This window comes from Lactuca virosa, chromosome 1, assembly GCF_052849685.1.
Source record: "Lactuca virosa cultivar CGN04683 chromosome 1, Lactuca_virosa_CGN04683_v6, whole genome shotgun sequence".
NCBI lineage: Eukaryota > Viridiplantae > Streptophyta > Magnoliopsida > Asterales > Asteraceae > Lactuca > Lactuca virosa.
In genome coordinates, this window is record NC_136426.1 from 260,226,578 (window position 1) to 260,248,506 (window position 21,929).

A 21,929-nucleotide genomic window follows, 5' to 3' on the forward strand; every position below is an offset into this window, starting at 1 on the left:
CCGCTTCATGGTTGATGCTTTTCCTATTTTTGGAACGGAGCCGATCGGTCACGTGGGTCCCAAGCCTCGCGTACGAAAACAAAGGAGGTTCTGCGTCTTTTAAGACATAAAAGCAATAAGCATGGATAGTTATATCGGGTGCGATCATACCAGCACTAATGCACCGGATCCCATCAGAACTCCGCAGTTAAGCGTGCTTGGGCGAGAGTAGTACTAGGATAGGTGACCCCTTGGGAAGTCCTCGTGTTGCACCCCTTTTTTCGTTGCCCGTTTGCGTTTTTTTAGATTTTACGTGCGGTTTTTTTTTTCTTTCTTGCTATTTCTATGCTCGGGTGGCCTCCGCTTCATTGTTGATGCTTTTCGTATTTTTGGAACGGAGCCTATCGGTCACGTGGGTCCCACGCCTCGCGTACGAAAACAAAGGAGGTTCTGCGTCTTTTAAGACATAAAAGCAATAAGCATGGATAGTTATATCGGGTGCGATCATACCAGCACTAATGCACCGGATCCCATCAGAACTCCGCAGTTAAGTGTGCTTGGGCGAGAGTAGTACTAGGATGGGTGACCCCCGGGAAGTCCTCGTGTTGCACCCCCTTTTTTCGTTGCCCGTTTGCGTTTTTTTAGATTTTACGTGCGGTTTGTTTTGTTTTTTTTCTTTCTTGCTATTTCTATGCTCGGGTGGCCTCCGCTTCATGGTTGATGGTTTTCGTATTTTTGGAACGGAGCCGATCGGTCACGTGGGTCCCACGCCTCGCGTACGAAAACAAAGGAGGTTCTGCGTCTTTTAAGTCATAAAAGCAATAAGCATGGATAGTATTTCGGGTGCGATCATACCAGCACTAATTCACCGGATCCCATCAGAACTCCACAGCTAAGCGTGCTTGGGCGAGAGTAGTAGTAGGATGGGTGACCCCTGGGAAGTCCTCGTGTTGCACCCCCCTTTTTCGTTGTCCGTTTGCGTTTTTTTAGATTTTATGTGCGGTTTTTTTTGTTTTTTTTTCTTTCTTGGTATTTCTATGCTCGGGTGGCCTCCGCTTCATGGTTGATGGTTTTCGTATTTTTTGAACAGAGCCGATCGGTCACGTGGGTTCCACGCCTCGCGTACGAAAACAAAGGAGGTTCTGCGTCTTTTAAGATATAAAAGCAATAAGCATGAATAGTATTTCGGGTGCGATCATACCAGCACTAATGCACCGGATCACATCAGAACTCCGCAGTTAAGCGTGCTTGGGAGAGAGTAGTACTAGGATGGGTGACCCCCTGGGAAGTTGTCGTGTTGCACCCCCCTTTTTCGTTGCCCGTTTGCGTTTTTTTAGATTTTACGTGCGGTTTTTTTTTGTTTTTTTTTTCTTTCTTGCTATTTCTATGCTCGGGTGGCCTCCGTTTCATGGTTCATGGTTTCCGTATTTTTGTAACGGAGCCGATCGGTCACGTGGGTCCTACGCCTCGCGTACGAAAACAAAGGAGGTTCTGCGTCTTTTAAGACATAAAAGCAATAAGCATGGATAGTATTTCGGGTGCGATCATACCAGCACTAATGCACCGGATCCCATCAGAACCCCTCAGTTAAGCGTGCTTGGGCGAGAGTAGTACTAGGATGGGTGACCCCCTGGGAAGTCCTTGTGTTGCTCCTCCTTTTTCGTTGCCCGTTTGCGTTTTTTTAGATTTTACGTGCGGTTTTTTTTTGTTTTTTTTCTTTCTTGCTATTTCTATGCTCGAGTGGCCTCCGCTTCATGGTTGATGCTTTTCGTATTTTTGGAACGGAGCCGATCGGTCACGTGGGTCCCACGCCTCGCGTACGAAAACAAAGGAGGTTCTGCGTCTTTTAAGTCATAAAAGCAATAAGCATGGATAGTATTTCGGGTGCGATCATACCAGCACTAATTCACCGGATCCCATCAGAACTCCGCAGCTAAGCGTGCTTGGGCGAGAGTAGTACTAGGATGGGTGACCCCCTGGGAAGTCCTCGTGTTGCACCCCCCTTTTTCGTTGCCCGTTTGCGTTTTTTTAGATTTTACGTGCGGTTTTTTTTTGTTTTTTTTTCTTTCTTGCTATTTCTATGCTCGGGTGGCCTCCGCTTCATGGTTGATCGTTTTCGTATTTTTTGAACAGAGCCGATCGGTCACGTGGGTTCCACGCCTCGCGTACGAAAACAAAGGAGGTTCTGCGTCTTTTAAGATATAAAAGCAATAAGCATGAATACTATTTCGGGTGCGATCATACCAGCACTAATGCACCGGATCACATCAGAACTCCGCAGTTAAGCGTGCTAGGGCGATAGTAGTACTAGAATGGGTGACCCCCTGGGAAGTCCTCGTGTTGCACCCCCTTTTTTGTTGCCCGTTTGCGTTTTTTTAGATTTTTCGTGCGGTTTTTTTTTGTTTTTTTTTCTTTCTTGCTATTTCTATGCTCGGGTGGCCTCCGTTTTATGGTTCATGGTCTTCGTATTTTTGGAACGGAGCCGATCGGTCACGTGGGTCCCACGCCTCGCGTACGAAAACAAAGGAGGTTCTGCGTCTTTTAAGACATACAAGCAATAAGCATGGATAGTATTTCGGGTGCGATCATACCAGCACTAATGCACCGGATCCCATCAGAACCCCTCAGTTAAGCGTGCTTGGGCGAGAGTAGTACTAGGATGGGTGACCCCCTGGGAAGTCCTTGTGTTGCACCTCCTTTTTCGTTGCCCGTTTGCGTTTTTTTAGATTTTACGTGCGGTTTTTTTTTGTTTTTTTTTCTTTCTTGCTATTTCTATGCTCGAGTGGCCTCCGCTTCATGGTTGATGCTTTTCGTATTTTTGGAACGGAGCCGATCGGTCACGTGGGTCCCACGCCTCGCGTACGAAAACAAAGGAGGTTCTGCGTCTTTTAAGTCATAAAAGCAATAAGCATGGATAGTATTTCGGGTGCGATCATACCAACACTAATTCACCGGATCCCATCAGAACTCCGCAGCTAAGCGTGCTTGGGCGAGAGTAGTAGTAGGATGGGTGACCCCCTGGGAAGTCCTCGTGTTGCACCCCCTTTTTCGTTGCCCGTTTGCGTTTTTTTAGATTTTACGTGCGGTTTTTTTTTGTTTTTTTTTCTTTCTTGGTATTTCTATGCTCGGGTGGCCTCCGCTTCATGGTTGATGGTTTTCGTATTTTTTGAACAGAGCCGATCGGTCACGTGGGTTCCACGCCTCGCGTACGAAAACAAAGGAGGTTCTGCGTCTTTTAAGATATAAAAGCAATAAGCATGAATAGTATTTCGGGTGCGATCATACCAGCACTAATGCACCGGATCACATCAGAACTCCGCAGTTAAGCGTGCTTGGGAGAGAGTAGTACTAGGATGGGTGACCCCCTGGGAAGTTGTCGTGTTGCACCCCCCCTTTTTCGTTGCCCGTTTGCGTTTTTTTTGATTTTACGTGCGGTTTTTTTTTGTTTTTTTTTTCTTTCTTGCTATTTCTATGCTCGGGTGGCCTCCGTTTCATGGTTCATGGTTTTCGTATTTTTGGAACGAAGCCGATCGGTCACGTGGGTCCTACGCCTCGCGTACGAAAACAAAGGAGGTTCTGCGTCTTTTAAGACATAAAAGCAATAAGCATGGATAGTATTTCGGGTGCGATCATACCAGCACTAATGCACCGGATCCCATCAGAACCCCTCAGTTAAGCGTGCTTGGGCGAGAGTAGTACTAGGATGGGTGACCCCCTGGGAAGTCCTTGTGTTGCACCTCCTTTTTCGTTGCCCGTTTGCGTTTTTTTAGATTTTACGTGCGGTTTTTTTTTTGTTTTTTTTTCTTTCTTGCTATTTCTATGCTCGAGTGGCCTCCGCTTCATGGTTGATGCTTTTCGTATTTTTGGAACGGAGCCGATCGGTCACGTGGGTCCCACGCCTCGCGTACGAAAACAAAGGAGGTTCTGCGTCTTTTAAGTCATAAAAGCAATAAGCATGGATAGTATTTCGGGTGCGATCATACCAGCACTAATTCACCGGATCCCATCAGAACTCCGCAGCTAAGCGTGCTTGGGCGAGAGTAGTACTAGGATGGGTGACCCCCCTGGGAAGTCCTCGTGTTGCACCCCCCTTTTTCGTTGCCCGTTTGCGTTTTTTTAGATTTTACGTGCGGTTTTTTTTTGTTTTTTTTTCTTTCTTGCTATTTCTATGCTCGGGTGGCCTCCGCTTCATGGTTGATGGTTTTCGTATTTTTTGAACAGAGCCGATCGGTCACGTGGGTTCCACGCCTCGCGTACGAAAACAAAGGAGGTTCTGCGTCTTTTAAGATATAAAAGCAATAAGCATGAATAGTATTTCGGGTGCGATCATACCAGCACTAATGCACCGGATCACATCAGAACTCCGCAGTTAAGCGTGCTTGGGCGAGAGTAGTACTAGGATGGGTGACCCCCTGGGAAGTTGTCGTGTTGCACCCCCCTTTTTTCGTTGCCCGTTTGCGTTTTTTTAGATTTTACGTGCGGTTTTTTTTTGTTTTTTTTCTTTCTTGCTATTTCTATGCTCGGGTGGCCTCCGCTTCATGGTTGATGCTTTTCCTATTTTTGGAACGGAGCCGATCGGTCACGTGGGTCCCAAGCCTCGCGTACGAAAACAAAGGAGGTTCTGCGTCTTTTAAGACATAAAAGCAATAAGCATGGATAGTTATATCGGGTGCGATCATACCAGCACTAATGCACCGGATCACATCAGAACTCCGCAGTTAAGCGTGCTTGGGCGAGAGTAGTACTAGGATAGGTGACCCCTTGGGAAGTCCTCGTGTTGCACCCCTTTTTTCGTTTCCCGTTTGCGTTTTTTTAGATTTTACGTGCGGTTTTTTTTTTCTTTCTTGCTATTTCTATGCTCGGGTGGCCTCCGCTTCATTGTTGATGCTTTTCGTATTTTTGGAACGGAGCCTATCGGTCACGTGGGTCCCACGCCTCGCGTACGAAAACAAAGGAGGTTCTGCGTCTTTTAAGTCATAAAAGCAATAAGCATGGATAGTATTTCGGGTGCGATCATACCAGCACTAATTCACCGGATCCCATCAGAACTCCGCAGCTAAGCGTGCTTGGGCGAGAGTAGTACTAGGATGGGTGACCCCCTGGGAAGTTGTCGTGTTGCACCCCCCTTTTTCGTTGCCCGTTTGCGTTTTTTTAGATTTTACGTGCGGTTTTTTTTTGTTTTTTTTTCTTTCTTGCTATTTCTATGCTCGGGTGGCCTCCGCTTCATGGTTGATGGTTTTCGTATTTTTTGATCAGAGCCGATCGGTCACGTGGGTTCCACGCCTCGCGTACGAAAACAAAGGAGGTTCTGCGTCTTTTAAGATATAAAAGCAATAAGCATGAATAGTATTTCGGGTGCGATCATACCAGCACTAATGCACCGGATCACATCAGAACTCCGCAGTTAAGCGTGCTTGGGCGAGAGTAGTACTAGGATAGGTGACCCCTTGGGAAGTCCTCGTGTTGCACCCCTTTTTTCGTTGCCCGTTTGCGTTTTTTTAGATTTTACGTGCGGTTTTTTTTTCTTTCTTGCTATTTCTATGCTCGGGTGGCCTCCGCTTCATGGTTGATGCTTTTCGTATTTTTGGAACGGAGCCTATTGGTCACGTGGGTCCCACGCCTCGCGTACGAAAACAAAGGAGGTTCTGCGTCTTTTAAGACATAAAAGCAATAAGCATGGATAGTATTTCGGGTGCGATCATACCAGCACTAATGCACCGGATCCCATCAGAACTCCGCTGTGAAGCGTGCTTGGGCGTGAGTAGTACTAGGATGGGTGACCCCCTGGGAAGTTGTCGTGTTGCACCCCCCTTTTTCGTTGCCCGTTTGCGTTTTTTTAGATTTTACATGTGGTTTTTTTTGTTTTTTTTTCTTTCTTGCTATTTCTATGCTCGCGTGGCCTCCGCTTCATGGTTCATGGTTTTCGTATTTTTGGAACAGAGCTGATCGGTCACGTGGGTCCCACGCCTCGCGTACGAAAACAAAGGAGGTTCTGCGTCTTTTAAGACATAAAAGCAATAAGCATGGATAGTTATATCGGGTGCGATCATACCAGCACTAATGCACCGGATCCCATCAGAACTCCGCAGTTAAGTGTGCTTGGGCGAGAGTAGTACTAGGATGGGTGACCCCCGGGAAGTCCTCGTGTTGCACCCCCTTTTTTCGTTGCCCGTTTGCGTTTTTTTAGATTTTACGTGCGGTTTGTTTTGTTTTTTTTCTTTCTTGCTATTTCTATGCTCGGGTGGCCTCCGCTTCATGGTTGATGGTTTTCGTATTTTTGGAACGGAGCCGATCGGTCACGTGGGTCCCACGCCTCGCGTACGAAAACAAAGGAGGTTCTGCGTCTTTTAAGTCATAAAAGCAATAAGCATGGATAGTCTTTCGGGTGCGATCATACCAGCACTAATTCACCGGATCCCATCAGAACTCCGCAGCTAAGCGTGCTTGGGCGAGAGTAGTACTAGGATGGGTGACCCCCTGGGAAGTCCTCGTGTTGCACCCCCCTTTTTCGTTGCCCGTTTGCGTTTTTTTAGATTTTACGTGCGGTTTTTTTTTGTTTTTTTTTCTTTCTTGCTATTTCTATGCTCGGGTGGCCTCCGCTTCATGGTTGATGGTTTTCGTATTTTTTGAACAGAGCCGATCGGTCACGTGGGTTCCACGCCTCGCGTACGAAAACAAAGGAGGTTCTGCGTCTTTTAAGATATAAAAGCAATAAGCATGAATAGTATTTCGGGTGCGATCATACCAGCACTAATGCACCGGATCACATCAGAACTCCGCAGTTAAGCGTGCTTGGGCGAGAGTAGTACTAGGATGGGTGACCCCCTGGGAAGTCCTCGTGTTGCACCCCCTTTTTTGTTGCCCGTTTGCGTTTTTTTAGATTTTTTACGTGCGGTTTTTTTTTGTTTTTTTTTCTTTCTTGCTATTTCTATGCTCGGGTGGCCTCCGTTTCATGGTTCATGGTCTTCGTATTTTTGGAACGGAGCCGATCGGTCACGTGGGTCCCACGCCTCGCGTACGAAAACAAAGGATGTTCTGCGTCTTTTAAGACATACAAGCAATAAGCATGGATAGTTATATCGGGTGCGATCATACCAGCACTAATGCACCGGATCCCATCAGAACTCCGCAGTTAAGCGTGCTTGGGCGAGAGTAGTACTAGGATAGGTGACCCCTTGGGAAGTCCTCGTGTTGCACCCCTTTTTTCGTTGCCCGTTTGCGTTTTTTTAGATTTTACGTGCGGTTTTTTTTTCTTTCTTGGTATTTCTATGCTCGGGTGGCCTCCGCTTCATGGTTGATGCTTTTCGTATTTTTGGAACGGAGCCTATTGGTCACGTGGGTCCCACGCCTCGCGTACGAAAACAAAGGAGGTTCTGCGTCTTTTAAGACATAAAAGCAATAAGCATGGATAGTATTTCGGGTGCGATCATACCAGCACTAATGCACCGGATCCCATCAGAACTCCGCTGTGAAGCGTGCTTGGGCGTGAGTAGTACTAGGATGGGTGACCCCCTGGGAAGTTGTCGTGTTGCACCCCCCTTTTTCGTTGCCCGTTTGCGTTTTTTTAGATTTTACATGTGGTTTTTTTTGTTTTTTTTTCTTTCTTGCTATTTCTATGCTCGCGTGGCCTCCGCTTCATGGTTCATGGTTTTCGTATTTTTGGAACGGAGCTGATCGGTCACGTGGGTCCCACGCCTCGCGTACGAAAACAAAGGAGGTTCTGCGTCTTTTAAGACATAAAAGCAATAAGCATGGATAGTTATATCGGGTGCGATCATACCAGCACTAATGCACCGGATCCCATCAGAACTCCGCAGTTAAGTGTGCTTGGGCGAGAGTAGTACTAGGATGGGTGACCCCCGGGAAGTCCTCGTGTTGCACCCCTTTTTTCGTTGCCCGTTTGCGTTTTTTTAGATTTTACGTGCGGTTTGTTTTGTTTTTTTTTCTTTCTTGCTATTTCTATGCTCGGGTGGCCTCCGCTTCATGGTTGATGGTTTTCGTATTTTTGGAACGGAGCCGATCGGTCACGTGGGTCCCACGCCTCGCGTACGAAAACAAAGGAGGTTCTGCGTCTTTTAAGTCATAAAAGCAATAAGCATGGATAGTATTTCGGGTGCGATCATACCAGCACTAATTCACCGGATCCCATCAGAACTCCGCAGCTAAGCGTGCTTGGGCGAGAGTAGTAGTAGGATGGGTGACCCCCTGGGAAGTCCTCGTGTTGCACCCCCCTTTTTCGTTGCCCGTTTGCGTTTTTTTAGATTTTACGTGTGGTTTTTTTTTGTTTTTTTTCTTTCTTGGTATTTCTATGCTCGGGTGGCCTCCGCTTCATGGTTGATGGTTCTCGTATTTTTTGAACAGAGCCGATCGGTCACGTGGGTTCCACGCCTCGCGTACGAAAACAAAGGAGGTTCTGCGTCTTTTAAGATATAAAAGCAATAAGCATGAATAGTATTTCGGGTGCGATCATACCAGCACTAATGCACCGGATCACATCAGAACTCCGCAGTTAAGCGTGCTTGGGAGAGAGTAGTACTAGGATGGGTGACCCCCTGGGAAGTGGTCGTGTTGCACCCCCCCTTTTTCGTTGCCCGTTTGCGTTTTTTTAGATTTTACGTGCGGTTTTTTTTTGTTTTTTTTCTTTCTTGCTATTTCTATGCTCGGGTGGCCTCCGTTTCATGGTTCATGGTTTTCGTATTTTTGGAACGGAGCCGATCGGTCACGTGGGTCCTACGCCTCGCGTACGAAAACAAAGGAGGTTCTGCGTCTTTTAAGACATAAAAGCAATAAGCATGGATGGTATTTCGGGTGCGATCATACCAGCACTAATTCACCGGATCCCATCAGAACCCCTCAGTTAAGCGTGCTTGGGCGAGAGTAGTACTAGGATGGGTGACCCCCTCGGAAGTCCTTGTGTTGCACCTCCTTTTTCGTTGCCCGTTTGCGTTTTTTAAGATTTTACGTGCGTTTTTTTTTTTGTTTTTTTTTTCTTTCTTGCTATTTCTATGCTCGAGTGGCCTCCGCTTCATGGTTGATGCTTTTCGTATTTTTGGAACGGAGCCGATCGGTCACGTGGGTCCCACGCCTCGCGTACGAAAACAAAGGAGGTTCTGCGTCTTTTAAGTCATAAAAGCAATAAGCATGGATAGTATTTCGGGTGCGATCATACCAGCACTAATTCACCGGATCCCATCAGAACTCCGCAGCTAAGCGTGCTTGGGCGAGAGTAGTACTAGGATGGGTGACCCCCTGGGAAGTCCTCGTGTTGCACCCCCCTTTTTCGTTGCCCGTTTGCGTTTTTTTAGATTTTACGTGCGGTTTTTTTTTGTTTTTTTTTCTTTCTTGCTATTTCTATGCTCGGGTGGCCTCCGCTTCATGGTTGATGGTTTTCGTATTTTTTGAACAGAGCCGATCGGTCACGTGGGTTCCACGCCTCGCGTACGAAAACAAAGGAGGTTCTGCGTCTTTTAAGATATAAAAGCAATAAGCATGAATAGTATTTCGGGTGCGATCATACCAGCACTAATGCACCGGATCACATCAGAACTCCGCAGTTAAGCGTGCTTGGGCGAGAGTAGTACTAGGATGGGTGACCCCCTGGGAAGTTGTCGTGTTGCACCCCCCTTTTTTCGTTGCCCGTTTGCGTTTTTTTTTAGATTTTACATGCGGTTTTTTTTTGTTTTTTTTTCTTTCTTGCTATTTCTATGCTCGAGTGGCATCCGCTTCATGGTTGATGCTTTTCCTATTTTTGGAACGGAGCCGATCGGTCACGTGGGTCCCAAGCCTCGCGTACGAAAACAAAGGAGGTTCTGCGTCTTTTAAGACATAAAAGCAATAAGCATGGATAGTTATATCGGGTGCGATCATACCAGCACTAATGCACCGGATCCCATCAGAACTCCGCAGTTAAGCGTGCTTGGGCGAGAGTAGTACTAGGATAGGTGACCCCTTGGGAAGTCCTCGTGTTGCACCCCTTTTTTCGTTGCCCGTTTGCGTTTTTTTAGATTTTACGTGCGGTTTTTTTTTCTTTCTTGCTATTTCTATGCTCGGGTGGCCTCCGCTTCATGGTTGATGCTTTTCGTATTTTTGGAACGGAGCCTATTGGTCACGTGGGTCCCACGCCTCGCGTACGAAAACAAAGGAGGTTCTGCGTCTTTTAAGACATAAAAGCAATAAGCATGGATAGTATTTCGGGTGCGATCATACCAGCACTAATGCACCGGATCCCATCAGAACTCCGCTGTGAAGCGTGCTTGGGCGTGAGTAGTACTAGGATGGGTGACCCCCTGGGAAGTTGTCGTGTTGCACCCCCCTTTTTCGTTGCCCGTTTGCGTTTTTTTAGATTTTACATGTGGTTTTTTTTGTTTTTTTTTCTTTCTTGCTATTTCTATGCTCGCGTGGCCTCCGCTTCATGGTTCATGGTTTTCGTATTTTTGGAACGGAGCTGATCGGTCACGTGGGTCCCACGCCTCGCGTACGAAAACAAAGGAGGTTCTGCGTCTTTTAAGACATAAAAGCAATAAGCATGGATAGTTATATCGGGTGCGATCATACCAGCACTAATGCACCGGATCCCATCAGAACTCCGCAGTTAAGTGTGCTTGGGCGAGAGTAGTACTAGGATGGGTGACCCCCGGGAAGTCCTCGTGTTGCACCCCCTTTTTTCGTTGCCCGTTTGCGTTTTTTTAGATTTTACATGCGGTTTGTTTTGTTTTTTTTTCTTTCTTGCTATTTCTATGCTCGGGTGGCCTCCGCTTCATGGTTGATGGTTTTCGTATTTTTGGAACGGAGCCGATCGGTCACGTGGGTCCCACGCCTCGCGTACGAAAACAAAGGAGGTTCTGCGTCTTTTAAGTCATAAAAGCAATAAGCATGGATAGTATTTCGGGTGCGATCATACCAGCACTAATTCACCGGATCCCATCAGAACTCCGCAGCTAAGCGTGCTTGGGCGAGAGTAGTAATAGGATGGGTGACCCCCTGGGAAGTCCTCGTGTTGCACCCCCCTTTTTCGTTGCCCGTTTGCGTTTTTTTAGATTTTACGTGTGGTTTTTTTTGTTTTTTTTTCTTTCTTGGTATTTCTATGCTCGGGTGGCCTCCGCTTCATGGTTGATGGTTTTCGTATTTTTTGAACAGAGCCGATCGGTCACGTGGGTTCCACGCCTCGCGTACGAAAACAAAGGAGGTTCTGCGTCTTTTAAGATATAAAAGCAATAAGCATGAATAGTATTTCGGGTGCGATCATACCAGCACTAATGCACCGGATCACATCAGAACTCCGCAGTTAAGCGTGCTTGGGAGAGAGTATTACCAGGATGGGTGACCCCCTGGGAAGTGGTCGTGTTGCACCCCCCCTTTTTCGTTTCCCGTTTGCGTTTTTTTAGATTTTACGTGCGGTTTTTTTTTGTTTTTTTTTTCTTTCTTGCTATTTCTATGCTCGGGTGGCCTCCGTTTCATGGTTCATGGTTTTCGTATTTTTGGAACGGAGCCGATCGGTCACGTGGGTCCTACGCCTCGCGTACGAAAACAAAGGAGGTTCTGCGTCTTTTAAGACATAAAAGCAATAAGCATGGATGGTATTTCGGGTGCGATCATACCAGCACTAATTCATCGGATTCCATCAGAACCCCTCAGTTAAGCGTGCTTGGGCGAGAGTAGTACTAGGATGGGTGACCCCCTGGGAAGTCCTTGTGTTGCACCTCCTTTTTCGTTGCCCGTTTGCGTTTTTTTAGATTTTACGTGCGTTTTTTTTTTTGTTTTTTTTTCTTTCTTGCTATTTCTATGCTCGAGTGGCCTCCGCTTCATGGTTGATGCTTTTCGTATTTTTGGAACGGAGCCGATCGGTCACGTGGGTCCCACGCCTCGCGTACGAAAACAAAGGAGGTTCTGCGTCTTTTAAGTCATAAAAGCAATAAGCATGGATAGTATTTCGGGTGCGATCATACCAGCACTAATTCACCGGATCCCATCAGAACTCCGCAGCTAAGCGTGCTTGGGCGAGAGTAGTACTAGGATGGGTGACCCCCTGGGAAGTCCTCGTGTTGCACCCCCCTTTTTCGTTGCCCGTTTGCGTTTTTTTAGATTTTACGTGCGGTTTTTTTTTGTTTTTTTTTCTTTCTTGCTATTTCTATGCTCGGGTGGCCTCCGCTTCATGGTTGATGGTTTTCGTATTTTTTGAACAGAGCCGATCGGTCACGTGGGTTCCACGCCTCGCGTACGAAAACAAAGGAGGTTCTGCGTCTTTTAAGATATAAAAGCAATAAGCATGAATAGTATTTCGGGTGCGATCATACCAGCACTAATGCACCGGATCACATCAGAACTCCGCAGTTAAGCGTGCTTGGGCGAGAGTAGTACTAGGATGGGTGACCCCCTGGGAAGTTGTCGTGTTGCACACCCCTTTTTTCGTTGCCCGTTTGCGTTTTTTTAGATTTTACGTGTGGTTTTTTTTTGTTTTTTTTTCTTTCTTGCTATTTCTATGCTCGGGTGGCATCCGCTTCATGGTTGATGCTTTTCCTATTTTTGGAACGGAGCCGATCGGTCACGTGGGTCCCAAGCCTCGCGTACGAAAACAAAGGAGGTTCTGCGTCTTTTAAGACATAAAAGCAATAAGCATGGATAGTTATATCGGGTGCGATCATACCAGCACTAATGCACCGGATCCCATCAGAACTCCGCAGTTAAGCGTGCTTGGGCGAGAGTAGTACTAGGATAGGTGACCCCTTGGGAAGTCCTCGTGTTGCACCCCTTTTTTCGTTGCCCGTTTGCGTTTTTTTAGATTTTACGTGCGGTTTTTTTTTTCTTTCTTGCTATTTCTATGCTCGGGTGGCCTCCGCTTCATGGTTGATGCTTTTCGTATTTTTGGAACGGAGCCGATCGGTCACGTGGGTCCCACGCCTCGCGTACGAAAACAAAGGAGGTTCTGCGTCTTTTAAGTCATAAAAGCAATAATCATGGATAGTATTTCGGGTGTGATCATACCAGCACTAATTCACCGGATCCCATCAGAACTCCGCAGCTAAGCGTGCTTGGGCGAGAGTAGTAGTAGGATTGGTGACCCCCTGGGAAGTCCTCGTGTTGCACCCCCCTTTTTCGTTGCCCGTTTGCGTGTTTTTAGATTTTACGTGTGGTTTTTTTTTGTTTTTTTTTCTTTCTTGGTATTTCTATGCTCGGGTGGCCTCCGCTTCATGGTTGATGGTTCTCGTATTTTTTGAACAGAGCCGATCGGTCACGTGGGTTCCACGCCTCGCGTACGAAAACAAAGGAGGTTCTGCGTCTTTTAAGATATAAAAGCAATAAGCATGAATAGTATTTCGGGTGCGATCATACCAGCACTAATGCACCGGATCACATCAGAACTCCGCAGTTAAGCGTGCTTGGGAGAGAGTATTACTAGGATGGGTGACCCCCTGGGAAGTGGTCGTGTTGCACCCCCCCTTTTTCGTTGCCCGTTTGCGTTTTTTTAGATTTTACGTGCGGTTTTTTTTTGTTTTTTTTTCTTTCTTGCTATTTCTATGCTCGGGTGGCCTCCGTTTCATGGTTCATGGTTTTCGTATTTTTGGAACGGAGCCGATCGGTCACGTGGGTCCTACGCCTCGCGTACGAAAACAAAGGAGGTTCTGCGTCTTTTAAGACATAAAAGCAATAAGCATGGATGGTATTTCGGGTGCGATCATACCAGCACTAATTCACCGGATCCCATCAGAACCCCTCAGTTAAGCGTGCTTGGGCGAGAGTAGTACTAGGATGGGTGACCCCCTGGGAAGTCCTTGTGTTGCACCTCCTTTTTCGTTGCCCGTTTGCGTTTTTTTAGATTTTACGTGCGTTTTTTTTTTGTTTTTTTTTTCTTTCTTGCTATTTCTATGCTCGAGTGGCCTCCGCTTCATGGTTGATGCTTTTCGTATTTTTGGAACGGAGCCGATCGGTCACGTGGGTCCCACGCCTCGCGTACGAAAACAAAGGAGGTTCTGCGTCTTTTAAGTCATAAAAGCAATAAGCATGGATAGTATTTCGGGTGCGATCATACCAGCACTAATTCACCGGATCCCATCAGAACTCCGCAGCTAAGCGTGCTTGGGCGAGAGTAGTACTAGGATGGGTGACCCCCTGGGAAGTCCTCGTGTTGCACCCCCCTTTTTCGTTGCCCGTTTGCGTTTTTTTAGATTTTACGTGCGGTTTTTTTTTGTTTTTTTTTCTTTCTTGCTATTTCTATGCTCGGGTGGCCTCCGCTTCATGGTTGATGGTTTTCGTATTTTTTGAACAGAGCCGATCGGTCACGTGGGTTCCACGCCTCGCGTACGAAAACAAAGGAGGTTCTGCGTCTTTTAAGATATAAAAGCAATAAGCATGAATAGTATTTCGGGTGCGATCATACCAGCACTAATGCACCGGATCACATCAGAACTCCGCAGTTAAGCGTGCTTGGTCGAGAGTAGTACTAGGATGGGTGACCCCCTGGGAAGTTGTCGTGTTGCACCCCCCTTTTTTCGTTGCCCGTTTGCGTTTTTTTAGATTTTACGTGTGGTTTTTTTTTGTTTTTTTTTCTTTCTTGCTATTTCTATGCTCGGGTGGCATCCGCTTCATGGTTGATGCTTTTCCTATTTTTGGAACGGAGCCGATCGGTCACGTGGGTCCCAAGCCTCGCGTACGAAAACAAAGGAGGTTCTGCGTCTTTTAAGACATAAAAGCAATAAGCATGGATAGTTATATCGGGTGCGATCATACCAGCACTAATGCACCGGATCCCATCAGAACTCCGCAGTTAAGCGTGCTTGGGCGAGAGTAGTACTAGGATAGGTGACCCCTTGGGAAGTCCTCGTGTTGCACCCCTTTTTTCGTTGCCCGTTTGCGTTTTTTTAGATTTTACGTGCGGTTTTTTTTTTCTTTCTTGCTATTTCTATGCTCGGGTGGCCTCCGCTTCATGGTTGATGCTTTTCGTATTTTTGGAACGGAGCCTATTGGTCACGTGGGTCCCACGCCTCGCGTACGAAAACAAAGGAGGTTCTGCGTCTTTTAAGACATAAAAGCAATAAGCATGGATAGTATTTCGGGTGCGATCATACCAGCACTAATGCACCGGATCCCATCAGAACTCCGCTGTGAAGCGTGCTTCGGCGTGAGTAGTACTAGGATGGGTGACCCCCTGGGAAGTTGTCGTGTTGCACCCCCCTTTTTCGTTGCCCGTTTGCGTTTTTTTAGATTTTACATGTGGTTTTTTTTGTTTTTTTTTCTTTCTTGCTATTTCTATGCTCGCGTGGCCTCCGCTTCATGGTTCATGGTTTTCGTATTTTTGGAACGGAGCTGATCGGTCACGTGGGTCCCACGCCTCGCGTACGAAAACAAAGGAGGTTCTGCGTCTTTTAAGACATAAAAGCAATAAGCATGGATAGTTATATCGGGTGCGATCATACCAGCACTAATGCACCGGATCCCATCAGAACTCCGCAGTTAAGTGTGCTTGGGCGAGAGTAGTACTAGGATGGGTGACCCCCGGGAAGTCCTCGTGTTGCACCCCCTTTTTTCGTTGCCCGTTTGCGTTTTTTTTAGATTTTACGTGCGGTTTGTTTTGTTTTTTTTCTTTCTTGCTATTTCTATGCTCGGGTGGCCTCCGCTTCATGGTTGATGGTTTTCGTATTTTTGGAACGGAGCCGATCGGTCACGTGGGTCCCACGCCTCGCGTACGAAAACAAAGGAGGTTCTGCGTCTTTTAAGTCATAAAAGCAATAAGCATGGATAGTATTTCGGGTGCGATCATACCAGCACTAATTCACCGGATCCCATCAGAACTCCGCAGCTAAGCGTGCTTGGGCGAGAGTAGTACTAGGATGGGTGACCCCCTGGGAAGTCCTCGTGTTGCACCCCCCTTTTTCGTTGCCCGTTTGCGTTTTTTTAGATTTTACGTGCGGTTTTTTTTTGTTTTTTTTTCTTTCTTGCTATTTCTATGCTCGGGTGGCCTCCGCTTCATGGTTGATGGTTTTCGTATTTTTTGAACAGAGCCGATCGGTCACGTGGGTTCCACGCCTCGCGTACGAAAACAAAGGAGGTTCTGCGTCTTTTAAGATATAAAAGCAATAAGCATGAATAGTATTTCGGGTGCGATCATACCAGCACTAATGCACCGGATCACATCAGAACTCCGCAGTTAAGCGTGCTTGGGCGAGAGTAGTACTAGGATGGGTGACCCCCTGGGAAGTCCTTGTGTTGCACCCCCTTTTTTGTTGCCCGTTTGCGTTTTTTTAGATTTTACGTGCGGTTTTTTTTTTGTTTTTTTTTCTTTCTTGCTATTTCTATGCTCGGGTGGCCTCCGTTTCATGGTTCATGGTCTTCGTATTTTTGGAACGGAGCCGATCGGTCACGTGGGTCCCACGCCTCGCGTACGAAAACAAAGGAGGTTCTGCGTCTTTTAAGACATAAAAGCAATAAGCATGGATAGTTATATCGGGTGCGATCATACCAGCACTAATGCACCGGATCCCATCAGAACTCCGCAGTTAAGCGTGCTTGGGCGAGAGTAGTACTAGGATGGGTGACCCCCTGGGAAGTTGTCGTGTTGCACCCCCTTTTTTCGTTGCCCGTTTGCGTTTTTTTAGATTTTACGTGTGGTTTTTTTTTGTTTTTTTTTCTTTCTTGCTATTTCTATGCTCGGGTGGCATCCGCTTCATGGTTGATGCTTTTCCTATTTTTGGAACGGAGCCGATCGGTCACGTGGGTCCCAAGCCTCGCGTACGAAAACAAAGGAGATTCTGCGTCTTTTAAGACATAAAAGCAATAAGCATGGATAGTTATATCGGGTGCGATCATACCAGCACTAATGCACCGGATCCCATCAGAACTCCGCAGTTAAGCGTGCTTGGGCGAGAGTAGTACTAGGATAGGTGACCCCTTGGGAAGTCCTCGTGTTGCACCCCTTTTCTCGTTGCCCGTTTGCGTTTTTTTAGATTTTACGTGCGGTTTTTTTTTTCTTTCTTGCTATTTCTATGCTCGGGTGGCCTCCGCTTCATGGTTGATGCTTTTCGTATTTTTGGAACGGAGCCTATTGGTCACGTGGGTCCCACGCCTCGCGTACGAAAACAAAGGAGGTTCTGCGTCTTTTAAGACATAAAAGCAATAAGCATGGATAGTATTTCGGGTGCGATCATACCAGCACTAATGCACCGGATCCCATCAGAACTCCGCTGTGAAGCGTGCTTGGGCGTGAGTAGTACTAGGATGGTTGACCCCCTGGGAAGTTGTCGTGTTGCACCCCCCTTTTTCGTTGCCCGTTTGCGTTTTTTTAGATTTTACATGTGGTTTTTTTTGTTTTTTTTCTTTCTTGCTATTTCTAGGCTCGCGTGGCCTCCGCTTCATGGTTCATGGTTTTCGTATTTTTGGAACGGAGCTGATCGGTCACGTGGGTCCCACGCCTCGCGTACGAAAAGAAAGGAGGTTCTGCGTCTTTTAAGACATAAAAGCAATAAGCATGGATAGTTATATCGGGTGCGATCATACCAGCACTAATGCACCGGATCCCATCAGAACTCCGCAGTTAAGTGTGCTTGGGCGAGAGTAGTACTTGGATGGGTGACCCCCGGGAAGTCCTCGTGTTGCACCCCCTTTTTTCGTTGCCCGTTTGCGTTTTTTTTAGATTTTACGTGCGGTTTGTTTTGTTTTTTTTTCTTTCTTGCTATTTCTATGCTCGGGTGGCCTCCGCTTCATGGTTGATGGTTTTCGTATTTTTGGAACGGAGCCGATCGGTCACGTGGGTCCCACGCCTCGCGTACGAAAACAAAGGAGGTTCTGCGTCTTTTAAGTCATAAAAGCAATAAGCATGGATAGTATTTCGGGTGCGATCATACCAGCACTAATTCACCAGATCCCATCAGAACTCCGCAGCTAAGCGTGCTTGGGCGAGAGTAGTAGTAGGATGGGTGACCCCCTGGGAAGTCCTCGTGTTGCACCCCCCTTTTTCGTTGCCCGTTTGCGTTTTTTTAGATTTTACGTGTGGTTTTTTTTTGTTTTTTTTCTTTCTTGGTATTTCTATGCTCGGGTGGCCTCCGCTTCATGGTTGATGGTTTTCGTATTTTTTGAACAGAGCCGATCGGTCACGTGGGTTCCACGCCTCGCGTACGAAAACAAAGGAGGTTCTGCGTCTTTTAAGATATAAAAGCAATAAGCATGAATAGTATTTCGGGTGCGATCATACCAGCACTAATGCACCGGATCACATCAGAACTCCGCAGTTAAGCGTGCTTGGGAGAGAGTATTACTAGGATGGGTGACCCCCTGGGAAGTGGTCGTGTTGCACCCCCCCTTTTTCGTTGCCCGTTTGCGTTTTTTTAGATTTTACGTGCGGTTTTTTTTTGTTTTTTTTTCTTTCTTGCTATTTCTATGCTCGGGTGGCCTCCGTTTCATGGTTCATGGTTTTCGTATTTTTGGAACGGAGCCGATCGGTCACGTGGGTCCTACGCCTCGCGTACGAAAACAAAGGAGGTTCTGCGTCTTTTAAGACATAAAAGCAATAAGCATGGATGGTATTTCGGGTGCGATCATACCAGCACTAATTCACCGGATCCCATCAGAACCCCTCAGTTAAGCGTGCTTGGGCGAGAGTAGTACTAGGATGGGTGACCCCCTGGGAAGTCCTTGTGTTGCACCTCCTTTTTCGTTGCCCGTGTGCCTTTTTTTAAATTTTACGTGCGTTTTTTTTTTGTTTTTTTTTCTTTCTTGCTATTTCTATGCTCGAGTGGCCTCCGCTTCATGGTTGATGCTTTTCGTATTTTTGGAACGGAGCCGATCGGTCACGTGGGTCCCACGCCTCGCGTACGAAAACAAAGGAGGTTCTGCGTCTTTTAAGTCATAAAAGCAATAAGCATGGATAGTATTTCGGGTGCGATCATACCAGCACTAATTCACCGGATCCCATCAGAACTCCGCAGCTAAGCGTGCTTGGGCGAGAGTAGTACTAGGATGGGTGACCCCCTGGGAAGTCCTCGTGTTGCACCCCCCTTTTTCGTTGCCCGTTTGTGTTTTTTTAGATTTTACGTGCGGTTTTTTTTTGTTTTTTTTTCTTTCTTGCTATTTCTATGCTCGGGTGGCCTCCGCTTCATGGTTGATGGTTTTCGTATTTTTTGAACAGAGCCGATCGGTCACGTGGGTTCCACGCCTCGCGTACGAAAACAAAGGAGGTTCTGCGTCTTTTAAGATATAAAAGCAATAAGCATGAATAGTATTTCGGGTGCGATCATACCAGCACTAATGCACCGGATCACATCAGAACTCCGCAGTTAAGCGTGCTTGGGCGAGAGTAGTACTAGGATGGGTGACCCCCTGGGAAGTTGTCGTGTTGCACCCCCCTTTTTTCGTTGCCCGTTTGCGTTTTTTTAGATTTTACGTGTGGTTTTTTTTTGTTTTTTTTTCTTTCTTGCTATTTCTATGCTCGGGTGGCATCCGCTTCATGGTTGATGCTTTTCCTATTTTTGGAACGGAGCCGATCGGTCACGTGGGTCCCAAGCCTCGCGTACGAAAACAAAGGAGGTTCTGCGTCTTTTAAGACATAAAAGCAATAAGCATGGATAGTTATATCGGGTGCGATCATACCAGCACTAATGCACCGGATCCCATCAGAACTCCGCAGTTAAGCGTGCTTGGGCGAGAGTAGTACTAGGATAGGTGACCCCTTGGGAAGTCCTCGTGTTGCACCCCTTTTTTCGTTGCCCGTTTGCGTTTTTTTAGATTTTACGTGCGGTTTTTTTTTTCTTTCTTGCTATTTCTATGCTCGGGTGGCCTCCGCTTCATGGTTGATGCTTTTCGTATTTTTGGAACGGAGCCGATCGGTCACGTGGGTCCCACGCCTCGCGTACGAAAACAAAGGAGGTTCTGCGTCTTTTAAGTCATAAAAGCAATAATCATGGATAGTATTTCGGGTGTGATCATACCAGCACTAATTCACCGGATCCCATCAGAACTCCGCAGCTAAGCGTTCTTGGGCGAGAGTAGTAGTAGGATTGGTGACCCCCTGGGAAGTCCTCGTGTTGCACCCCCCTTGTTCGTTGCCCGTTTGCGTTTTTTTAGATTTTACGTGTGGTTTTTTTTTGTTTTTTTTTCTTTCTTGGTATTTCTATGCTCGGGTGGCCTCCGCTTCATGGTTGATGGTTTTCGTATTTTTTGAACAGAGCCGATCGGTCACGTGGGTTCCACGCCTCGCGTACGAAAACAAAGGAGGTTCTGCGTCTTTTAAGATATAAAAGCAATAAGCATGAATAGTATTTCGGGTGCGATCATACCAGCACTAATGCACCGGATCACATCAGAACTCCGCAGTTAAGCGTGCTTGGGAGAGAGTATTACTAGGATGGGTGACCCCCTGGGAAGTGGTCGTGTTGCACCCCCCCTTTTTCGTTGCCCGTTTGCGTTTTTTTAGATTTTACGTGCGGTTTTTTTTTGTTTTTTTTTCTTTCTTGCTATTTCTATGCTCGGGTGGCCTCCGTTTCATGGTTCATGGTTTTCGTATTTTTGGAACGGAGCCGATCGGTCACGTGGGTCCTACGCCTCGCGTACGAAAACAAAGGAGGTTCTGCGTCTTTTAAGACATAAAAGCAATAAGCATGGATGGTATTTCGGGTGCGATCATACCAGCACTAATTCACCGGATCCCATCAGAACCCCTCAGTTAAGCGTGCTTGGGCGAGAGTAGTACTAGGATGGGTGACCCCCTGGGAAGTCCTTGTGTTGCACCTCCTTTTTCGTTGCCCGTTTGCGTTTTTTTAGATTTTACGTGCGTTTTTTTTTTGTTTTTTTTTTTCTTTCTTGCTATTTCTATGCTCGAGTGGCCTCCGCTTCATGGTTGATGCTTTTCGTATTTTTGGAACGGAGCCGATCGGTCACGTGGGTCCCACGCCTCGCGTACGAAAACAAAGGAGGTTCTGCGTCTTTTAAGTCATAAAAGCAATAAGCATGGATAGTATTTCGGGTGCGATCATACCAGCACTAATTCACCGGATCCCATCAGAACTCCGCAGCTAAGCGTGCTTGGGCGAGAGTAGTACTAGGATGGGTGACCCCCTGGGAAGTCCTCGTGTTGCACCCCCCTTTTTCGTTGCCCGTTTGCGTTTTTTTAGATTTTACGTGCGGTTTTTTTTTGTTTTTTTTTCTTTCTTGCTATTTCTATGCTCGGGTGGCCTCCGCTTCATGGTTGATGGTTTTCGTATTTTTTGAACAGAGCCGATCGGTCACGTGGGTTCCACGCCTCGCGTACGAAAACAAAGGAGGTTCTGCGTCTTTTAAGATATAAAAGCAATAAGCATGAATAGTATTTCGGGTGCGATCATACCAGCACTAATGCACCGGATCACATCAGAACTCCGCAGTTAAGCGTGCTTGGGCGAGAGTAGTACTAGGATGGGTGACCCCCTGGGAAGTTGTCGTGTTGCACCCCCCTTTTTTCGTTGCCCGTTTGCGTTTTTTTAGATTTTACGTGTGGTTTTTTTTTGTTTTTTTTTCTTTCTTGCTATTTCTATGCTCGGGTGGCATCCGCTTCATGGTTGATGCTTTTCCTATTTTTGGAACGGAGCCGATCGGTCACGTGGGTCCCAAGCCTCGCGTACGAAAACAAAGGAGGTTCTGCGTCTTTTAAGACATAAAAACAATAAGCATGGATAGTTATATCGGGTGCGATCATACCAGCACTAATGCACCGGATCCCATCAGAACTCCGCAGTTAAGCGTGCTTGGGCGAGAGTAGTACTAGGATAGGTGACCCCTTGGGAAGTCCTCGTGTTGCACCCCTTTTTTCGTTGCCCGTTTGCGTTTTTTTAGATTTTACGTGCGGTTTTTTTTTTCTTTCTTGCTATTTCTATGCTCGGGTGGCCTCCGCTTCATGGTTGATGCTTTTCGTATTTTTGGAACGGAGCCTATTGGTCACGTGGGTCCCACGCCTCGCGTACGAAAACAAAGGAGGTTCTGCGTCTTTTAAG

General features: G+C 46.8%; 63 non-coding genes across 63 annotated transcripts; all 63 read left to right on the plus strand.

The window, feature by feature from the left end:
• The first annotated feature begins 136 nt into the window (after positions 1-136).
• LOC145141681 (5S ribosomal RNA) lies at positions 137-255 on the plus strand. Its single transcript, XR_013722880.1, has one exon. It is a non-coding gene; the product is annotated as a 5S ribosomal RNA (ribosomal RNA).
• A 220-nt stretch (positions 256-475) lies between these two features.
• LOC145146465 (5S ribosomal RNA) lies at positions 476-593 on the plus strand. The gene has a single exon (XR_013727410.1). It is a non-coding gene; the product is annotated as a 5S ribosomal RNA (ribosomal RNA).
• Positions 594-820: 227 nt separating this feature from the next.
• On the plus strand, positions 821-938 carry LOC145149888 (5S ribosomal RNA). Its single transcript, XR_013730727.1, has one exon. It is a non-coding gene; the product is annotated as a 5S ribosomal RNA (ribosomal RNA).
• Positions 939-1,166: 228 nt separating this feature from the next.
• Positions 1,167-1,285, plus strand: LOC145149436 (5S ribosomal RNA). The gene has a single exon (XR_013730293.1). It is a non-coding gene; the product is annotated as a 5S ribosomal RNA (ribosomal RNA).
• Positions 1,286-1,515: 230 nt separating this feature from the next.
• Positions 1,516-1,634, plus strand: LOC145150351 (5S ribosomal RNA). The gene has a single exon (XR_013731168.1). It is a non-coding gene; the product is annotated as a 5S ribosomal RNA (ribosomal RNA).
• Positions 1,635-1,861: 227 nt separating this feature from the next.
• On the plus strand, positions 1,862-1,980 carry LOC145134341 (5S ribosomal RNA). Its single transcript, XR_013719080.1, has one exon. It is a non-coding gene; the product is annotated as a 5S ribosomal RNA (ribosomal RNA).
• A 229-nt stretch (positions 1,981-2,209) lies between these two features.
• LOC145148319 (5S ribosomal RNA) lies at positions 2,210-2,328 on the plus strand. Its single transcript, XR_013729208.1, has one exon. It is a non-coding gene; the product is annotated as a 5S ribosomal RNA (ribosomal RNA).
• A 228-nt stretch (positions 2,329-2,556) lies between these two features.
• On the plus strand, positions 2,557-2,675 carry LOC145149563 (5S ribosomal RNA). Its single transcript, XR_013730419.1, has one exon. It is a non-coding gene; the product is annotated as a 5S ribosomal RNA (ribosomal RNA).
• Positions 2,676-2,903: 228 nt separating this feature from the next.
• On the plus strand, positions 2,904-3,022 carry LOC145148820 (5S ribosomal RNA). The gene has a single exon (XR_013729687.1). It is a non-coding gene; the product is annotated as a 5S ribosomal RNA (ribosomal RNA).
• A 228-nt stretch (positions 3,023-3,250) lies between these two features.
• Positions 3,251-3,369, plus strand: LOC145149437 (5S ribosomal RNA). Its single transcript, XR_013730294.1, has one exon. It is a non-coding gene; the product is annotated as a 5S ribosomal RNA (ribosomal RNA).
• Positions 3,370-3,600: 231 nt separating this feature from the next.
• Positions 3,601-3,719, plus strand: LOC145149564 (5S ribosomal RNA). The gene has a single exon (XR_013730420.1). It is a non-coding gene; the product is annotated as a 5S ribosomal RNA (ribosomal RNA).
• Positions 3,720-3,948: 229 nt separating this feature from the next.
• LOC145147270 (5S ribosomal RNA) lies at positions 3,949-4,068 on the plus strand. Its single transcript, XR_013728177.1, has one exon. It is a non-coding gene; the product is annotated as a 5S ribosomal RNA (ribosomal RNA).
• Positions 4,069-4,297: 229 nt separating this feature from the next.
• LOC145146030 (5S ribosomal RNA) lies at positions 4,298-4,416 on the plus strand. Its single transcript, XR_013726978.1, has one exon. It is a non-coding gene; the product is annotated as a 5S ribosomal RNA (ribosomal RNA).
• Positions 4,417-4,646: 230 nt separating this feature from the next.
• Positions 4,647-4,765, plus strand: LOC145146500 (5S ribosomal RNA). Its single transcript, XR_013727443.1, has one exon. It is a non-coding gene; the product is annotated as a 5S ribosomal RNA (ribosomal RNA).
• A 219-nt stretch (positions 4,766-4,984) lies between these two features.
• On the plus strand, positions 4,985-5,103 carry LOC145146496 (5S ribosomal RNA). Its single transcript, XR_013727439.1, has one exon. It is a non-coding gene; the product is annotated as a 5S ribosomal RNA (ribosomal RNA).
• A 229-nt stretch (positions 5,104-5,332) lies between these two features.
• Positions 5,333-5,451, plus strand: LOC145146501 (5S ribosomal RNA). Its single transcript, XR_013727444.1, has one exon. It is a non-coding gene; the product is annotated as a 5S ribosomal RNA (ribosomal RNA).
• Positions 5,452-5,669: 218 nt separating this feature from the next.
• LOC145148213 (5S ribosomal RNA) lies at positions 5,670-5,788 on the plus strand. Its single transcript, XR_013729108.1, has one exon. It is a non-coding gene; the product is annotated as a 5S ribosomal RNA (ribosomal RNA).
• Positions 5,789-6,017: 229 nt separating this feature from the next.
• Positions 6,018-6,135, plus strand: LOC145146466 (5S ribosomal RNA). The gene has a single exon (XR_013727411.1). It is a non-coding gene; the product is annotated as a 5S ribosomal RNA (ribosomal RNA).
• Positions 6,136-6,362: 227 nt separating this feature from the next.
• On the plus strand, positions 6,363-6,481 carry LOC145134349 (5S ribosomal RNA). Its single transcript, XR_013719091.1, has one exon. It is a non-coding gene; the product is annotated as a 5S ribosomal RNA (ribosomal RNA).
• Positions 6,482-6,710: 229 nt separating this feature from the next.
• Positions 6,711-6,829, plus strand: LOC145155490 (5S ribosomal RNA). The gene has a single exon (XR_013735927.1). It is a non-coding gene; the product is annotated as a 5S ribosomal RNA (ribosomal RNA).
• A 231-nt stretch (positions 6,830-7,060) lies between these two features.
• LOC145141692 (5S ribosomal RNA) lies at positions 7,061-7,179 on the plus strand. Its single transcript, XR_013722891.1, has one exon. It is a non-coding gene; the product is annotated as a 5S ribosomal RNA (ribosomal RNA).
• Positions 7,180-7,397: 218 nt separating this feature from the next.
• LOC145148214 (5S ribosomal RNA) lies at positions 7,398-7,516 on the plus strand. Its single transcript, XR_013729109.1, has one exon. It is a non-coding gene; the product is annotated as a 5S ribosomal RNA (ribosomal RNA).
• Positions 7,517-7,745: 229 nt separating this feature from the next.
• Positions 7,746-7,863, plus strand: LOC145146467 (5S ribosomal RNA). Its single transcript, XR_013727412.1, has one exon. It is a non-coding gene; the product is annotated as a 5S ribosomal RNA (ribosomal RNA).
• Positions 7,864-8,090: 227 nt separating this feature from the next.
• LOC145145662 (5S ribosomal RNA) lies at positions 8,091-8,209 on the plus strand. The gene has a single exon (XR_013726624.1). It is a non-coding gene; the product is annotated as a 5S ribosomal RNA (ribosomal RNA).
• Positions 8,210-8,437: 228 nt separating this feature from the next.
• On the plus strand, positions 8,438-8,556 carry LOC145150183 (5S ribosomal RNA). Its single transcript, XR_013731008.1, has one exon. It is a non-coding gene; the product is annotated as a 5S ribosomal RNA (ribosomal RNA).
• Positions 8,557-8,785: 229 nt separating this feature from the next.
• Positions 8,786-8,904, plus strand: LOC145150743 (5S ribosomal RNA). Its single transcript, XR_013731550.1, has one exon. It is a non-coding gene; the product is annotated as a 5S ribosomal RNA (ribosomal RNA).
• Positions 8,905-9,134: 230 nt separating this feature from the next.
• On the plus strand, positions 9,135-9,253 carry LOC145134355 (5S ribosomal RNA). The gene has a single exon (XR_013719095.1). It is a non-coding gene; the product is annotated as a 5S ribosomal RNA (ribosomal RNA).
• A 229-nt stretch (positions 9,254-9,482) lies between these two features.
• LOC145146032 (5S ribosomal RNA) lies at positions 9,483-9,601 on the plus strand. The gene has a single exon (XR_013726981.1). It is a non-coding gene; the product is annotated as a 5S ribosomal RNA (ribosomal RNA).
• Positions 9,602-9,834: 233 nt separating this feature from the next.
• On the plus strand, positions 9,835-9,953 carry LOC145141714 (5S ribosomal RNA). The gene has a single exon (XR_013722913.1). It is a non-coding gene; the product is annotated as a 5S ribosomal RNA (ribosomal RNA).
• A 218-nt stretch (positions 9,954-10,171) lies between these two features.
• Positions 10,172-10,290, plus strand: LOC145148215 (5S ribosomal RNA). Its single transcript, XR_013729110.1, has one exon. It is a non-coding gene; the product is annotated as a 5S ribosomal RNA (ribosomal RNA).
• A 229-nt stretch (positions 10,291-10,519) lies between these two features.
• Positions 10,520-10,637, plus strand: LOC145146468 (5S ribosomal RNA). The gene has a single exon (XR_013727413.1). It is a non-coding gene; the product is annotated as a 5S ribosomal RNA (ribosomal RNA).
• A 228-nt stretch (positions 10,638-10,865) lies between these two features.
• LOC145147028 (5S ribosomal RNA) lies at positions 10,866-10,984 on the plus strand. Its single transcript, XR_013727945.1, has one exon. It is a non-coding gene; the product is annotated as a 5S ribosomal RNA (ribosomal RNA).
• Positions 10,985-11,212: 228 nt separating this feature from the next.
• Positions 11,213-11,331, plus strand: LOC145150955 (5S ribosomal RNA). Its single transcript, XR_013731758.1, has one exon. It is a non-coding gene; the product is annotated as a 5S ribosomal RNA (ribosomal RNA).
• Positions 11,332-11,562: 231 nt separating this feature from the next.
• Positions 11,563-11,681, plus strand: LOC145151055 (5S ribosomal RNA). The gene has a single exon (XR_013731852.1). It is a non-coding gene; the product is annotated as a 5S ribosomal RNA (ribosomal RNA).
• A 229-nt stretch (positions 11,682-11,910) lies between these two features.
• On the plus strand, positions 11,911-12,029 carry LOC145134362 (5S ribosomal RNA). Its single transcript, XR_013719097.1, has one exon. It is a non-coding gene; the product is annotated as a 5S ribosomal RNA (ribosomal RNA).
• Positions 12,030-12,258: 229 nt separating this feature from the next.
• LOC145148095 (5S ribosomal RNA) lies at positions 12,259-12,377 on the plus strand. The gene has a single exon (XR_013728994.1). It is a non-coding gene; the product is annotated as a 5S ribosomal RNA (ribosomal RNA).
• A 231-nt stretch (positions 12,378-12,608) lies between these two features.
• Positions 12,609-12,727, plus strand: LOC145141725 (5S ribosomal RNA). Its single transcript, XR_013722924.1, has one exon. It is a non-coding gene; the product is annotated as a 5S ribosomal RNA (ribosomal RNA).
• A 219-nt stretch (positions 12,728-12,946) lies between these two features.
• On the plus strand, positions 12,947-13,065 carry LOC145149810 (5S ribosomal RNA). The gene has a single exon (XR_013730655.1). It is a non-coding gene; the product is annotated as a 5S ribosomal RNA (ribosomal RNA).
• Positions 13,066-13,294: 229 nt separating this feature from the next.
• LOC145150891 (5S ribosomal RNA) lies at positions 13,295-13,413 on the plus strand. Its single transcript, XR_013731698.1, has one exon. It is a non-coding gene; the product is annotated as a 5S ribosomal RNA (ribosomal RNA).
• Positions 13,414-13,643: 230 nt separating this feature from the next.
• LOC145150256 (5S ribosomal RNA) lies at positions 13,644-13,762 on the plus strand. Its single transcript, XR_013731076.1, has one exon. It is a non-coding gene; the product is annotated as a 5S ribosomal RNA (ribosomal RNA).
• A 229-nt stretch (positions 13,763-13,991) lies between these two features.
• LOC145134367 (5S ribosomal RNA) lies at positions 13,992-14,110 on the plus strand. The gene has a single exon (XR_013719104.1). It is a non-coding gene; the product is annotated as a 5S ribosomal RNA (ribosomal RNA).
• Positions 14,111-14,339: 229 nt separating this feature from the next.
• Positions 14,340-14,458, plus strand: LOC145148572 (5S ribosomal RNA). Its single transcript, XR_013729450.1, has one exon. It is a non-coding gene; the product is annotated as a 5S ribosomal RNA (ribosomal RNA).
• Positions 14,459-14,689: 231 nt separating this feature from the next.
• On the plus strand, positions 14,690-14,808 carry LOC145141736 (5S ribosomal RNA). Its single transcript, XR_013722935.1, has one exon. It is a non-coding gene; the product is annotated as a 5S ribosomal RNA (ribosomal RNA).
• A 219-nt stretch (positions 14,809-15,027) lies between these two features.
• LOC145150353 (5S ribosomal RNA) lies at positions 15,028-15,146 on the plus strand. The gene has a single exon (XR_013731170.1). It is a non-coding gene; the product is annotated as a 5S ribosomal RNA (ribosomal RNA).
• A 229-nt stretch (positions 15,147-15,375) lies between these two features.
• Positions 15,376-15,493, plus strand: LOC145146469 (5S ribosomal RNA). The gene has a single exon (XR_013727414.1). It is a non-coding gene; the product is annotated as a 5S ribosomal RNA (ribosomal RNA).
• Positions 15,494-15,721: 228 nt separating this feature from the next.
• Positions 15,722-15,840, plus strand: LOC145134371 (5S ribosomal RNA). Its single transcript, XR_013719111.1, has one exon. It is a non-coding gene; the product is annotated as a 5S ribosomal RNA (ribosomal RNA).
• Positions 15,841-16,069: 229 nt separating this feature from the next.
• LOC145141118 (5S ribosomal RNA) lies at positions 16,070-16,188 on the plus strand. Its single transcript, XR_013722454.1, has one exon. It is a non-coding gene; the product is annotated as a 5S ribosomal RNA (ribosomal RNA).
• Positions 16,189-16,418: 230 nt separating this feature from the next.
• On the plus strand, positions 16,419-16,537 carry LOC145139270 (5S ribosomal RNA). The gene has a single exon (XR_013721870.1). It is a non-coding gene; the product is annotated as a 5S ribosomal RNA (ribosomal RNA).
• Positions 16,538-16,767: 230 nt separating this feature from the next.
• Positions 16,768-16,886, plus strand: LOC145141747 (5S ribosomal RNA). Its single transcript, XR_013722946.1, has one exon. It is a non-coding gene; the product is annotated as a 5S ribosomal RNA (ribosomal RNA).
• Positions 16,887-17,105: 219 nt separating this feature from the next.
• LOC145149440 (5S ribosomal RNA) lies at positions 17,106-17,224 on the plus strand. Its single transcript, XR_013730298.1, has one exon. It is a non-coding gene; the product is annotated as a 5S ribosomal RNA (ribosomal RNA).
• A 228-nt stretch (positions 17,225-17,452) lies between these two features.
• Positions 17,453-17,570, plus strand: LOC145146983 (5S ribosomal RNA). Its single transcript, XR_013727902.1, has one exon. It is a non-coding gene; the product is annotated as a 5S ribosomal RNA (ribosomal RNA).
• A 229-nt stretch (positions 17,571-17,799) lies between these two features.
• On the plus strand, positions 17,800-17,918 carry LOC145147956 (5S ribosomal RNA). The gene has a single exon (XR_013728855.1). It is a non-coding gene; the product is annotated as a 5S ribosomal RNA (ribosomal RNA).
• Positions 17,919-18,146: 228 nt separating this feature from the next.
• Positions 18,147-18,265, plus strand: LOC145150892 (5S ribosomal RNA). The gene has a single exon (XR_013731699.1). It is a non-coding gene; the product is annotated as a 5S ribosomal RNA (ribosomal RNA).
• Positions 18,266-18,495: 230 nt separating this feature from the next.
• Positions 18,496-18,614, plus strand: LOC145150257 (5S ribosomal RNA). Its single transcript, XR_013731077.1, has one exon. It is a non-coding gene; the product is annotated as a 5S ribosomal RNA (ribosomal RNA).
• A 228-nt stretch (positions 18,615-18,842) lies between these two features.
• On the plus strand, positions 18,843-18,961 carry LOC145134378 (5S ribosomal RNA). The gene has a single exon (XR_013719114.1). It is a non-coding gene; the product is annotated as a 5S ribosomal RNA (ribosomal RNA).
• A 229-nt stretch (positions 18,962-19,190) lies between these two features.
• LOC145146033 (5S ribosomal RNA) lies at positions 19,191-19,309 on the plus strand. Its single transcript, XR_013726982.1, has one exon. It is a non-coding gene; the product is annotated as a 5S ribosomal RNA (ribosomal RNA).
• Positions 19,310-19,540: 231 nt separating this feature from the next.
• LOC145141758 (5S ribosomal RNA) lies at positions 19,541-19,659 on the plus strand. Its single transcript, XR_013722957.1, has one exon. It is a non-coding gene; the product is annotated as a 5S ribosomal RNA (ribosomal RNA).
• Positions 19,660-19,878: 219 nt separating this feature from the next.
• Positions 19,879-19,997, plus strand: LOC145150665 (5S ribosomal RNA). Its single transcript, XR_013731474.1, has one exon. It is a non-coding gene; the product is annotated as a 5S ribosomal RNA (ribosomal RNA).
• Positions 19,998-20,226: 229 nt separating this feature from the next.
• On the plus strand, positions 20,227-20,345 carry LOC145150894 (5S ribosomal RNA). Its single transcript, XR_013731701.1, has one exon. It is a non-coding gene; the product is annotated as a 5S ribosomal RNA (ribosomal RNA).
• A 230-nt stretch (positions 20,346-20,575) lies between these two features.
• On the plus strand, positions 20,576-20,694 carry LOC145150258 (5S ribosomal RNA). The gene has a single exon (XR_013731078.1). It is a non-coding gene; the product is annotated as a 5S ribosomal RNA (ribosomal RNA).
• A 230-nt stretch (positions 20,695-20,924) lies between these two features.
• LOC145134393 (5S ribosomal RNA) lies at positions 20,925-21,043 on the plus strand. The gene has a single exon (XR_013719124.1). It is a non-coding gene; the product is annotated as a 5S ribosomal RNA (ribosomal RNA).
• A 229-nt stretch (positions 21,044-21,272) lies between these two features.
• On the plus strand, positions 21,273-21,391 carry LOC145146034 (5S ribosomal RNA). The gene has a single exon (XR_013726983.1). It is a non-coding gene; the product is annotated as a 5S ribosomal RNA (ribosomal RNA).
• A 231-nt stretch (positions 21,392-21,622) lies between these two features.
• LOC145141769 (5S ribosomal RNA) lies at positions 21,623-21,741 on the plus strand. The gene has a single exon (XR_013722968.1). It is a non-coding gene; the product is annotated as a 5S ribosomal RNA (ribosomal RNA).
• Positions 21,742-21,929: the final 188 nt, after the last annotated feature.